The following is a 14,830-nucleotide window of genomic DNA, read 5'->3' as shown; positions in this document are numbered from 1 at the left end:
AAAAAGGAAAAAGAAAAAAGGAAAAAGAAAAAAGGAAAAAGAAAAAAAGGAAAAAGAAAAAAAAAGAAAAAAGAAAAGCAGCTCTTGTCTTGAAGGTAGAGAGGTTTATTCCTATCAGAGCATTATAAGTCTCACTAGAATTCTTCTTTTTTCTTCTGTTTTAGTAATTACAGTAGTGGCATAATGCAAAACAAGTTTAAGACAATATTATACAAAGCAAGAATGGCATAGGTTATTCATAATCAAAACCATACTTAACAAGACAAGAATATTTTGGTATTATGAAAAATAGCAAAAGTGTCACTTCTGTGTGGGGAGAAACTTGCAAATTCCTCCTGAAACACTCTATCCTCTGCAAGATATCTATGGAAACTTCTTACGCAGGAAATGGCATGTTACAAACATAAGTTCCTACACATACCTCTTCTCCCCCTTACCCCCCCCAACTAATACTGAAACCTTTTAGAGTCCTTCTGCATGCACACAGCCCTTCAGTGGTCCCTCTGTGGAGATTTCCTGGGCTGTCCCCAAGCTCACAACACAGCTGTGCAGCAATTGGGGCTCATCAGAAACATGGATATGCAGGAGAAAATTAAAAGGTTCTTTTCCAGGTAATGACATGTCATTCAGCATATAGCAAAAATATACTGCTAAACAGGGTGGTAATATTTTATTTTATTAAAATTTAACTATGCTGTAGGTGTGCCCATGCACACACAAACAGCTCTACTATCAAGTCTCCTTTTGAGAAAAGAACTTTGAAACGAAAAAAACTTCAGCTACAGACCAGCAAAAAGCATCAAAGTCATTGACAGAAAACCATGAGGGTCATTTCAAGCTATGAATTTTAAGAAGGAATGGAATTTGTCCAGCAAACCAGACTTCCATAGAGCACTAAGTTGCCAGTTTAGTAGCTGTGTACAATAACAGAAAAGAAGGGACTCCAGTTCAGCTTTCTTCTCAGACACCAAGTGCTGATCCCTTCTAAGCCATTATTCTAAGATTATCAGATTTAGATATAAATGTGAATCATCAGAAAAAATGGGTGTAATTATTGTATTTCCAAAGTAACCACATCATTGAGGATAAAAAAATTATTCTGGCCTTAGAGCATTAATCAAATCATACTACCACCCCTGACCATCAGATTAGCAGCTTTTAAGGGCCACCAAGTGATGTGCATCGCTGCTCCCTCTCATTAAAAGCTGTTTTGATTTCTGCACTATCCAAGTCTCTGTCAAGGTGGTGGCATTTGCAAAACTCATAAGAATTGTGAGATGAGAGATGGATCTTGCGAACTTCTACAAGGTTTTGGTGACTATTTGAGGAAAGAGTTTCTATATATTTATCTAATTATTTACTTTTTACCAATACAGACTAATTAATTTTAAACAGTTAATCACAGATGGTTTCAATTCAGAGAAACACTAATGCTGACATTTATGGTCATCACTAGACAACCTACTACTTCAGAAAGCACACAAGCTTTCATGTTTTCCTGAACAGGCTGCTTTCTCTAAATCTTAACTGCTAACATCATCTGTAGGTCCAAGAGTTTCAAATTATCAAAACCCTGGCCATTTTTCTATAAATATTAATTTTCCATCTGTCTGTAATTTTATAACTTTGCACTAATTGGAGGATTTGGTAGAGACTCATCACAGCCAAAGGAGCAGTGAATAAAGTTATACTATGGACAATGTCAGCTTACATCAAGTCCAGTGATTGTTACAGCTTGCACAAAATGCTCAACATATGACACAACTACTCTGAACCTTTTTGCCTGGGGTAAAAAAAAAATCTCTCTAATAGTATCAGAAATGTCCATGCCAAATTGAATTTAATCCAGACTATTTTAAGAGTATTTTGTTTTGAATAATTTTCATATTAAAAATATAAAACTTAGAAATATAGAAGTTCTAATCTCAGTGGAGTAAGTTGAGTTCATAAAGACTAATGATACTGAGCAAGAAGCAAAAGCTAGTTTATAGTAGCCAACTTTGCCAACACGCTGTTTTCCTAAGATGACTACATTTACCTACAGGTAGGGAGTAAAATGCCAGATCAGCTGGTTTTAATTTTTAACTTTGTTTAGTTTCAAAATATTTGAAATTATTTGTTTCTCCCAAAACCATTTATGGTCTAAGTTTTATGAAGAGAAAGCTTAAAAAGGATTTTTTTTTTCATTCAAGCGTTTAAAAAATTAATGGCACTGCTATTTCATATCTATGAAGGGAGTTTTGGAATTGAAAGAATTAAAAGTCAATTGAAACTAAAAGTCAATTAGTTATCTGAATTTATCTTCTTAAGCAAAGAACTGCTCAAAAAGTTTTGCCTTTCTTATTACCATAAGAGACTGACAAACCCCACAAATAAGCAGAAAAATTCCTCCCACCCCACACAAAATGGACAAGAACTCCTGTATTCTGTATTCACCTGTATTCACCTTGTTCTTTGTATTGATATATTTACAGCAAACAAATTCCACATTTCAAAGCAGCAGACTGAAAAAAAATGCATAAAATCCACCACATTTGGTGGATGAGACCTGGAGTCACTCAATCAAATGCTTTCCTGTTTGGTCATAAGCTTAGCTAGAAAGTCAAGTTCGTCCTAATTTTGGAAAGAATTACAGTGGCATTATCAAGTCAAAGGAAAAGGATTTACCCATCTTGGGTTATACCAAACTCCAACAGCTATTCACTGTCACTGCAAGTAAGAGCTCCTACAGCACACTATGCACCAACCTAAGAATAAGAGCTCAGAATCCTGTTTCCTGTTTTACTGATTGCTCACATATAGTTTGACACACACATACAGCTACTGCTAAAGGTAACAAGCATTCCATGTGTACACAAGAAGAATATTTTCCTGGCTATTTCAAAGGACATCCATTTCACATAAAGTTTACAGCAACATAAGATTTTGCCTGTCATGTCAGAAAAATGAATTGACCCAATTACATTCTCAGAGTAAATCCTGAGCAACTATATAGTAGAAATACTTCAGTACCATCAGGCATAAAACTGCCAACCTTGCTGAAATAATGCGACTAAAATATCTGGAAGTCTGCTGAACTATACCAATCAAGCCTCCCAAACTATCCTTTCTGATTCAGCTCTAACACTAGTAAAATAATTGCAATTGGTTGCATTTCAAGCTCCATCACCCCAAGTTGTCAATGGATCCATCTCTCTCCTCTCCACTTCCAAAATACAACCCAGCCGCCACCATTTTATCCCACTTCGCGTTTCTCCCTGTCTAAGAAATTCAGGCAGGACTTGCAGTACAGTGCTGAACAGAGCCAACCCCTCGCTGATCACAGGGAGAGGAGCACTCCCCCACCAAACTGACACCTCTCTGCTTTACAGCTGTAGGAGCACCAAGCAATACTGCAGGCCAGCACTGCAGGTAGACAGCAGAGCAGAGTGGCAGCCTTTGAGCCTAACACCTCCTCCTGGGAAATATGGATGCCATGAGCAGAGCAGTATGTGACTCCAGTTAATGCTGTGTGACAAAGTGCCCCATCCTGCTAGCCTGCTCCTGCCAGGATGGTCATCAGCTTCAGCAAACACACTGAAACATCCTGATGTGCTGAGCACTCATCCAATGGATGTCTGTCTAGGCAACATGAGATTCAACAGGCACATCCATCCTCCCTTAGCATTGCCATCAAATCCAACCCAAGTAGGGAAGAATGGAAAGATTTCTATCCTCAAAGCTGAGCATGTTCTTATGCTGCATGGATCTATTCAAAGCTACTTCATCAGCCTTTTTTGCTCTTCCCTCTTTTCTCAGCTTAACTCCTGTAACACTCGGACTCTTCTTTTCTCCCACTCTGCATAACCATTCCACCTGGAGTGTCAGTCTTCTGCTTTGTACTTCTGATGACTGTCTGGGACAGCCTGCCTGAATTTCCTACCTCATAAAATTGTCTATCTCATTTCGAACATCAGCTGGATAAATAGCATCCATTGTTTCTCACACAGTACATCATCTATTTGGCTCACCACGAAACAACATTGCATTGCAGGGCTTGGATACATGTCAGAGGCTATTATGCAACTTGGCTGAGGAAATGCCAAAATCAGTCTGTCTGATCCCCGCAGCAAAGAAACACGACCTCCCTAAGTCAGATTATTTGTACCATTTCTGTAGATGCTAAATACCATCTAACTAGTGATATCTAGCCTAACATAATTTCACTAGTACCAGATACTACTAAGGAAGAATCTCATTATTATCACTTGTAAAATAGTCAGAGCTCTGCACACATATATATATATTCACAGAACCCTAGAAAGGCCTGGGTTGGAAGGGACCTTAAAGATCATCTGATTCCAAACCCCCCACCATGAGCAGGGATGCCACCCAGTAGATCAGGTTGCTCAGGGCCCCATCCAACCTGGCCTTGAACACTTCAAAGGAAGCAGCATCCACAGCTTCTCTGGGCAACCTGTTCCACCATCCTCACAGCAAAGAATTTTGTCCTAACATTTAATCTAAATCTCCTGTCTTTTACTTTAAAACTGTTCCCCCTTGTCTCATTACTATCTGCCTATGTAAAAAGTTGTTTTCCCTCTTTTTTATAAGCCCCCTTTAGGTACAGAAAGGCCACAATTAGGTCTTCTCAGAGCCTTCTCTTCTCCAGGCTGAACAACCACAAGTCTCTCAGCCTGTCCTCTTAGGGGAGGAGCTCCAGCCCTCTGATCATCTTGGTGGCTCTCCTCTGGACTCACTTCAACAAGTCCACATCCTCATGCTGGGAGTCCCAGAGCTGGACACAGTACTCCAGGTGGGGTCTCACGAGGGCAGCGTCGAGGGGCAAAATCACCTCCCTTGCACAGCAGGCCAAGCTGCTTACAATGCAGCCCAGAACACAGCTGGTGCTCAGGGCTGTGAGCACACAGTTGGTTCATGTCCAGCTTTTCATCTACCAGAACCCCCAAGTCCTTCTCTGCAAAGAGCAGTCCTTCTCTGCTCTCAGTTCTTCTCCCAGTCAAGACTTATGTCTGGGATTGCTCTGACCCAGGTGCAGCATCTTGTACTTGGACTTGTTGAATCTCATGAGGTTCTTGTGGGCCCACTTCTTAAGCCTATCCATGTCCCCCTGTATCGCATCCTGTCTGTTGTGTCATCTGCAAACTTGCTGAGGGTGCACTCGATCTTGCTGTTTGTGCTATTGACAAAGATATTAAAGAGCATCAATCCCAGAACAGAGCTGTGAAGGTCAACACTTATGAACAGCCTCCACCTCGACATAGAGATTTGTCTGCAGTCTCAAGCTCTCACTCCAACATGGCTCCTACAGAAGGAGCCATTCCTGCAGAGCCTGGCAAGAAGCATCTCCCAGCCCTTGGGTTCTCAATTACTTTCCCAAAAGCACATCCTCCTTTCAAGCACTGCCTGTGCTCAGAACTTATTTCTATAATTTCTCTAAAGACAACTCACTTCAAATCTGCAAGTTTAACTCTGCTTCATCTTTCCCTCTAATATCACACTGGCTCACACTGAAATAAAGGGCAAAAATTTCTTATGCAAAACTTAATGTCTTCAACTACAAGGGAGAAGACAAGCCTTGATAGGAAACATGTACATAAAATTCAGTTCTTGGCTCTGGGTAACCACTGGACCTCTCTCTTGTTTTCTTTCTAACATAGAAGTCCAAAGATATTTTCCTCCTGTAATAGTAGCAGTAAAGGGTTCACAGTAACCCTGGGTTTTTAGCATTCCCTAAACACTGCATAACTTTCACTTCTCTCTCCCTCCAGCTGCACTCCACACAGACATAAGTCTTCTGGCATGAACATATTTCACCTGTTTGGTCTTATTCAGATCCAGGCACTCGGAGTGTCTGAAGTCTCCACCAAGCTCACAGATGGTTGGGTTGAAGCTATCTGAGGGCTTTGCAAATGCTGCTGGTGCTGCTCCCTGGGACTAGAGGCTTGAGTTCTTAAGGGATGAATATCCCCCTTTAGGTGCTCTGCTACCAGTTCCCATCCCAATCCGAAGACTGGGTTCATTAAACACGACATAAAATATCAGGTACATGTGTCTTCTATCCATGCCACAAAATAAGGTGGGTTATCTGCTTTCTGCAGATACCACATTTGACCTTATTAACACAGGTAATACATCTGAGAGCAAGTTGTTCTGTTTACAAATCCTTCTCCCACCAGTTTTTTTCTCTGTGTTTTTACATTATTTTTGTTTTCATGTTCTGTATGAGCGACCAGCAAAAGTGCAACCACTGGTTTACAAGAGAGCTACAGCATATTTTGCATTATTCTTCATCCCTATGTATGCTAATGCTTTGGCCATAGCTGTAGTTTTAGGAGGGCTTTCACTGACCTATTCATACATATATCACAACTTTACTGAATCACAGGAGTCTTGCGATGTGTTACAGTCCCAAAATTTAATTATGCTGATATTTTCTCTCCTTCTTTTCTGTTCAGTAGGAGGAGGACTGGGATAGAAAAGACTGCTGCTTATGTAAACTCATTTTAGGAAGACTTAACAGTGCAGAAGTTATAGGTTCTTGAACTTTGCATTTTTCACAGTACTGCAGCACTGCAGTGCTATGGGAGAACACGTGTCCTGATGATATTTAAAATACTGTCAGAGGTGAAAATTCACATTTATAAGGCAACCAACAAAATTATGCATGTCAGATCCCAGTGTTTATGTCCAGATATAATTATGATCTGTTTTGCTAAAGCAGTCTGAAATAGATCCCAATACCCTGGGCTGAATGAGTTTGCTGGTTCTTACAGACTAAATTTTATTGGTAAGACTGCTAAACTATTTTAATGAATATATAACACTCCATGCACACATGGTCATCTTTGCAAATGCAGAAATAGCTCCCATCACCTGGCTGACAAATATTGCTGAGGGACAGCTGAAGCATGTAGGGATAGCTATTCTATAATGCAAGGCATGAAAGTATTATCATTTCAACTGGCCATTCCATTGTATTATTACCACGGCATATCAATAGATGGCCCTATGATGCAAAAAGCATATGTCATATTGAGAAAAACTATTTAAGCTTCATTTAGCTTTTTCAGATATTAACATAGATGAAATAAGGAATAAGGTATCAGAATTAGATTATTCTTCAGCTTCAACAGAACTTAAATTACTTTAGGAAGAAATTAGACACTTTTTGAGGACACACAGCCATACCAGATGGCTAAGTAACTACACAGTACAACTTTAGTCATATATAAATCAAAATCCTCAGAATCAGAAGTCCTTAAAACCTAATCATGCATTCACCTTTAGGAAGTCTCATTATATCTCAGTGTCAAAATTCTGCCATCAGGAAAATGACAAATGACAACAACATAACAACCATGTAAAGCATATTATCTTTATCAAATGCAGAGCTTGGAACATGCTAGGTCTCAAGTACAGTCAGTCAAGATTTCCAAAAATGAGTCAATCTTTCTCTACTATTTATACAATAACACCAGCTATAGGTCAGGAGAGAGAAGTACTGCAGCATTTCAAGTAGTCTAGTTGAGAGATAGGAACTTTTCCATGTCAGTCAATACACTCCCTCACCCCAGCAAAAAGCAAGTACCCTTCCATGCAACCATCTATCCTGGTTGTGGCTTTCACATTACTTTTGTTGAGTTACACTCAGTCTGAGTGATTTTTCATCTAAGCACATGGCCTTGCATGTGCGACTTTGGTCATTCCTTTCTCTGAGGGTTCACTCTGACCTGAGGAAACCTATGACCTCAAACCTTCCTCAAGAAACCAAAGGTGTACGTCTCCTCTCCTCAAGAAGAAAGGACACCTCTCCCATGTTACAGTGGTATGAACACAGGTTTAGATGTGTGGGCCACACCAGGACTAAAATCCCTTCAGCGTGTTAGAATCGAAATGGCTTTTTCCATTTCCCCTCAAGTCCTATATCAATTTATTCCTTCTGCTACAACCTCACATCATATTCATGATGTTCCTTTCCCTTCACATTTCATCAATCCGATTTAGTTTGCTTGTTTTGCTTTTTAAAATGCATTCTTTCTCCTCGGTGGTCATATGGCTCTCAGCTGACAGGTCCCGTACCCCAGCAACTAGGTGCAACAGCCGGAGAAAAGTCTCGCTCAAGCACCCACGTCAGGATTAGACACACTCTCATTACTCTTGGGAGATGAAACACAACAGGCTGTTAGTTTTCCTGTGGAGCTTTTGCATTGGGATAGCTCGCTTCAGTGCAAACATGGGCTGCGTTAAGCACATGAAAAGGATGATTTTTCCAAGGCTTATAACTTCATGAAATTTAAGTGTCATCTTTTCCCCACACATGACAACAGCAGAAGGTCATATAGACCTGATGTCACCCAAGGTTAAATTTCAATCTTTCACTCCAAATTACGGATATTTGAGATTTAATTCACAAAGAAAAGGTAAAGCCAGAATATGTTTCCTTTAACTTTCATTCTTGAACATCTGGTCCTGTTTACAAAGAAAAAACAACAGACTGTAGTTACTTTTTGGCAAAAAGGTAAGCCACTGAAAACTGAGTCTCACAATGAAAAGGGAGAGGCAATGCTAACAACAGCAGCTACTCACAACCCTTATCACAGTCAGTCACATTATTTTCACTGAGAGTAATGAAAGCAAAATTACCTAAGGATCACTGATACAGTTTACTCTGAATGCTCATGAAAGGATGGGAGTTTTGCTACAATTTTCAACAAGCATTGATTCGAATTAATAGAAGTGCTTTTGAGTGACTATAGTCTTTTTTAATTTTAGTGCCTTTTGTAAACCTGAAGTAATCTACCTTAACATATTTTTATAAGGTACTCAGCTTTTCCACATACTCTATTTTTTCTTCTCAGCTAAAGAACAAACCTAAAATCCAAAGTATTGACATAAACAAATGAAATTCCCATGACATAGTTTGTCATATCACTTTCATTTTATTCTAAAAACTTTTTCCTGAAAAGTCACTGAATAACCTTTCCAGATTTTTAAAGATGTGGAGTGACATCAATACTGTATTCAGTTAAAACTGTACAATACAAATGAAACAAATATTTAGCATCCTAGACTATCTCCACTTACATTGTGGAGTCCAGGTGTCTCCTCTTACTACAGATTTGATCCACATGCTTAACTTTTAAGCCGTGATTGACAAGAGTTCGTGATTATGATGACAGATTAAAGTGTTCATTGAATTTAGAGGGGTTTTATTTCAGTTGTGACAGTAGTGTGCTGGGAGACAATGAAATACAATATCACAGGATTAAAGGCAGCACATAACTAGTCAGGCACTGGTACTGCAATCATCTTGGTCTCACACACATGCTGATCACCCATTTAAACATAAAACCCTACCCTGAGCAGTGCATATTCCTTTCAAAGTCTTGCTCACGTGCCTCCTCTCATTTCTAACATAATAAATATATCATCTGACGAGGAGCTTAGTGACAGCTGCACAAGTTAGTTCTAATTACAAAAAATAATAAGTGGCTTTAAAGGGTTCAATAAGTCTCTATTGCATAACAGCAGCAAAGCAGCACAATTTCTGCTTACAAGCAAAAGTAAACACATAAATAAAAACAGTGCTAGGATTGCCTTACTCCCAAACTCCAAATATCAGTCTCTTCTGGATAATCTACAAAAACATTCCCTCTTTTGATGCATCATTCACCTATAGAAGGGGAAAACAACAAACTGGACACAAATGCTTCAAAACATTTTGCCTGAATTAACACAGGAGGTACACAACTGCAAAAGACCAAAAATAATAAAGAGGAAGTAATACCTTCACTTTGGTTTATATCTTACAGATGCCTATGAACTTTAGTAGTGACACAGGTTCTGGTTCCTAAGGAGACACACATTCAACCTGACAGACACTAGTAAAATATTTTTATTATCCTGGGCTACATCATGCTCCTTAAGTCTTGATTGTTTCAAACAGTAAACTTCTCAGAAAAAAAAAACCTTCAAAGAAAGTGCAATCTCCCATGCTTTAAACACTCTCATGAGACTATGCTCATGAAATATAACAGCTTGTCTTTGATCCACTGGACATTACTTTAGGTTGAGATGTGAGTGCAGCGCATCATGACAATAAAAGAAGACTCCAGCAGATGCCAACACAACCAGAACTTGGATTATTCTTTCTGTACAAGTCTCTTTCATAATTTAAGAGGATAACCAACAAAAGTTGTACTAGGTCAGGCTCAGAGTAAGATTAAAGAATTAATGGATGAAAGTCTCTTATATTGCTATAGTGACTTGTTTCATTATATTTTTTCAACTGTTTTTAAGTGTCAAAAATTTTCTAATATAAATGTAAATCTTAGTACATGTCCCACATATGGAGAACTTGCAGAAAGAAGCACAAGAGAATGGATGCTCTCAGCTGCTTCGCTGTGACCAGCTGTATCTACGGTAGCTGGGAAACCATCCAACGCTGTAACTTTGTCAGCCAACTGTAACCCCATGTTGAACTTAAAGAACTTAAGCCACTCTATTATTGCCTTTTCACAGGTGGAACCTGTGCCCTTTTCTTCTATCAAGATCTTTTTTGCGTCATAATAGAGACTCCAAAAATCTAACGACTGTTCATATTAATTTATATATATAACCCTTTATCTATACAAATAAAATGGACTAGCAGTACAAACAAGAAAAACATTCCATCTCAAGCAAAGCACATGGAGTTGATCTATCATTTTAGACTGCCAGACACACAAATATACACTCAGAGTCAAGTACACACATAAAAGAGCTTTCTACTTTAAGGCAACTCCAGAGGGCCTTATCAGCTTTGACTGAGGCAAATCTTCCTCTGAAGCTACAGGGCTTTTACACGGACAAGTGCTGAATTTAGAAGAAACATCTTGAGATTTGGCACGGTTTCAAAGAAAAAAACAACGCAATGATATTCTTTATAACACATTACAGAACTAGGTGTCCTCTAGCATACAATAGTTTAACATGTTGCTGTGTAAATAAGGTAATAAGTAACACACAGATTATACATAATCTGTTATTATTTATGCAGGATTAGGTGCAAACTTTATTCACGTTATTTTCAAAGAGTGAAGTAAAGACATTAACAATGTTTTTTACATAACTAATACTAGCACAGAGTCAAAGCTGGTACTTAAATCAATCAAGTTAATTAAATTCATAGATAGTGCAGGATACTTTTCTAATTGTGTCCATACATGAATGGGTATGAGTGTAAGCCAGTTGCAAAGAAAACATATCTCACTGTCAACAGGGCTATCTGCTTTTGGTCTTCCATCTAGAAAATACAACTTTAGCTTTCTACAACTAGTAAGTAGCACTAATATTTGGAGTGAAATTATAGTAATTCATAACGAGCTTGGAAACAGCGAGCTTCTTACCTACAAGTCAAGCTGCAAGGAGTCTGACATGTTCTGTGTGCAGAACTATTGAAAATCCTGCTCTGAGCATCACAATAGAACCTTCAGGGAGCTGACCATAATGGAAGGCTGTTCCTTGTACAGATGTTTGAGCAAGAGTTACATTCTTAACCTGTCCAGATGTGACATATGCAATGTGTCACAAATGGAATAAACCACTTTTTACAAACATCTTTCTTAGTGAAACTGGACAGCATGACTTAACACAGCCTCAAAAGAATGGGATGTTGAAAAGCACTAGGCTCTGTATCACATCTAAAATGCTGTCTAGAGTTAATAAATTTATATAGTGCCGTACTTAAAATATCCTGAGAGTAGAATTTACAAGTAGTTAAACATTAGCACTTTGCTATGACTAAGTGTTGCATTTTACTAGAGGCAGGGAAAAGCTATATTCATCATATAATGGAAGTTATATTTGTAACCTCTGTCAAGGTTAGCATTAATCAAAGAATCTTCTTTTAAAGTTTAAACTTCAAGGACTGTCTGAATCAGGAAGTGAGTCATCCTCATACCCCCTTACAGTTACAACTATATCCTAGCAAGGGCTGCAGACCTGCTAAAAGTGTCCAGTGTTCTTCTTGTGAAAACATCTGTGCAAATCTCTCAGGCAGGAAAAAAAAAAGTCTACAGCTTTACTTAGATCCCAAAATCAGTGATATGAACTCATATGTTCCTGAACAAAATACAAACTTGGCAATGATCATTGGAACAAGTTATAGTTTGCATATAAATTTACCTGGCAAGACAGACAGCAGGGTATTGGAATAATTTCTCTTGCATAAAGTCACTCATGAGCAAGCATGCTTGGGTCTGGCAATATTTCTCAGATGTTACTACAGGGTCATGACCATCTGCTGAGTATCAAAGCCCAAACATCACTGCCAAATTAAGGCGACAATATCAACCCTTGTTAAAGTGATAGTGAATGCAATCAGCAAAAGCCTATCCAAACTGAAAAGACATTGGAAAGTCACCTGCTTACTGTGGCCTTTCAAATACAGGCACAAAGCAGTGCTAAATGCACAAACACATACAGCAAAGGAAGCAAGGTTTAGCAGACCTAGAGGAGGCAGCCCCTTTCTGTGGTCTACAAAAGGCCAAATTTGAAAGCCTACCATCAGGCAAGTTATACACAAATAAAAGACCATAAAGCCAATATTAACCACATTATTACAAAGTTTAGCAATTTCACTATAACATGGTAAGAAATCCCGAGAAGCAAAGGATTTTTACTGCTGTTATTTGCAACTCCTCACACAACCTGCTGGTGAGAGCAAACAATTCATGTTGCCCAAGTTAACAACTAAAAACAATCAGGAAAAAAAACCCACAAATTTCATTATTAGTGAATATGAGTCTCTAGTCTAGGCCCAAACAAGCTTAATTGAGTTAGATGACAGATTCAGAGACCGTCATGAGAAAACTGAATGAGGAGAAATGTAGGAACAATTTAAAATTAGGGCAACATTCACTTATATTAGATAAAGGCAGACCTTTAGCTATCAATCTATCCTTTTGAAAGATTTTATTAATTCCTGTGCAAAAGAACATCCACTCAGGTACTGGTGCAATGCTAGGCATGTACCATTAAAGTTGCTCTTTGGATGAGGAGAAATGGGAATAGGGCAACAGGGTCACTTAAGAGGCTCAGTAAGAGTTCGATAGGGGCAACCTATTCACTCTTAAGCTCTCGAAACTGTTGCTCAGTTCACTATAAAGAGTGCTTTGACAGACAGATACTGAGTCATGTAGCGATTATCTATTAAAACAAAACATTTGGTGGGGAAAGGGAGGAGGAAGAGAATCTCTTTGGGGATCTCAGTTGTCACAATATCCAAAGAAGCAGATTGTTTCTTCACTTACAGAACAATCCGTAAATGCAACAAGCACCCTGTGATCAAACCTTGATTTTGATTATTCAGGCTTTCACAAAGATTTTCCTGCTTTACCTCTTCTAATGTATAACAAGACATAAGCAAACTTTCCTCTGAAAATAAAACCCAACAAAGACAAAAGCCAGAAAACAAAAGTGTTGCTGGTTGGTTCAGAAGGTCTCTGAACCACATTTCATTTGATTCATAAGTCTGATGCTCTCCTTGGCCTTGCCTAAAGCCTGTCTAAAATGAACTACAGACAAGGCATGTTCTCCATCGAACCTTAGTTCCCCCAGTTTTGAAATACAGTTAAGGTAACGAATACATGAGGTTGGCTAGGACTTTTAGCTAACATCTACTCCCTTTCTGTCTATTTAATAAACGCTGTTTTTCGATGATAGAGTATAAACCCCTCTTCCTTTCTCCTCCCAAGCTACAAACTTTCCAGCACCACATTACAAACTGCATATGCTAAGTACCCAGGCTATTACAATTTCCTCTGTAAAGCACTTAAGAATCTAGAGAACAAAATGTTTAAGTAAGAACCAGTTACTGGTAGTAGCACCATTACTAGCAGTGCCACTGGTATGCTGTCCATCTTAAATAAGACAGAGCTAATGTTCTGAAGTATAATAATATAACTTTTACCATTCAACATACAGAAGAGTAATGTAAGGTAAAAATAGATACTTTTGATGTTAAAAAAAATACTGAGACAACAAACTCGTAAGTAGTTGCCTCATTTATCAGACTGCCACGCATAGCAAAAATTTCTTATTGCCTCTGAAGAGTTTTGCTATGGATGTCATGGCTATTAAGTAATGTATTTCTTCTTCATAATCAGGAAGTATGCATCCCAAATTTTTTATGCTAAAGTATGCAAGTGTGTGCAATCTATGTAAATACTTAAGAAGAACAGCTTAGAGTGGTAAAGTTATTTGAAATCAGGTTATTACTTCTGCTTGAAGAAACAGATTGAATATGGAAAACACTTTGCTAGCACTAGTAAAATTGCAGGTACGTGGAGCTTTTGGAAATCTTCATGTATTTCTATTCTCTGGCTAATACAGATTTTTCACAGCAGGACCAGCAGGGGATTAATGAAATTACCTTCCAGCATCTTCTAAATTGCATAAACAATTCTAAGAGTTTGCTTAGTGCTGTCTCCCAGACAGAGAATCTATCGTACAGAAAATCAAGATGTACTGAATTAGCACTGGTACCCAAGACATTTGCTCAGCATGCAATGTAAAATCTTGATCACTATGTTTTGCATACACCAGAGAGCTGAAAACTTCAGTCATGACTATGAAAGCATCTTTGCTCCACTAAGAAGTTTTGCACCAAATAGACAGAACAGGGTGGAAAATACTAGGCAGGAGTACAAAGTGCTCTCTCATTACAGTAAAGGTGCAAGTATTTTCCTGTTCCTCCCTCTTCCTGAAATCTAAACAATTGTCACAGCCTCCTGCATCCAGCATCAACTCATACTCCAGATCAGTCTGTTTTCTGAACTACCTCCTT

Source organism: Neopelma chrysocephalum, unplaced genomic scaffold, assembly GCF_003984885.1.
Source record: "Neopelma chrysocephalum unplaced genomic scaffold, ASM398488v2 Primary Assembly neopelma1_42b, whole genome shotgun sequence".
In the NCBI taxonomy this organism is placed as follows: Eukaryota; Metazoa; Chordata; class Aves; order Passeriformes; family Pipridae; genus Neopelma; species Neopelma chrysocephalum.
This window is presented reverse-complemented; position numbering follows the sequence as displayed.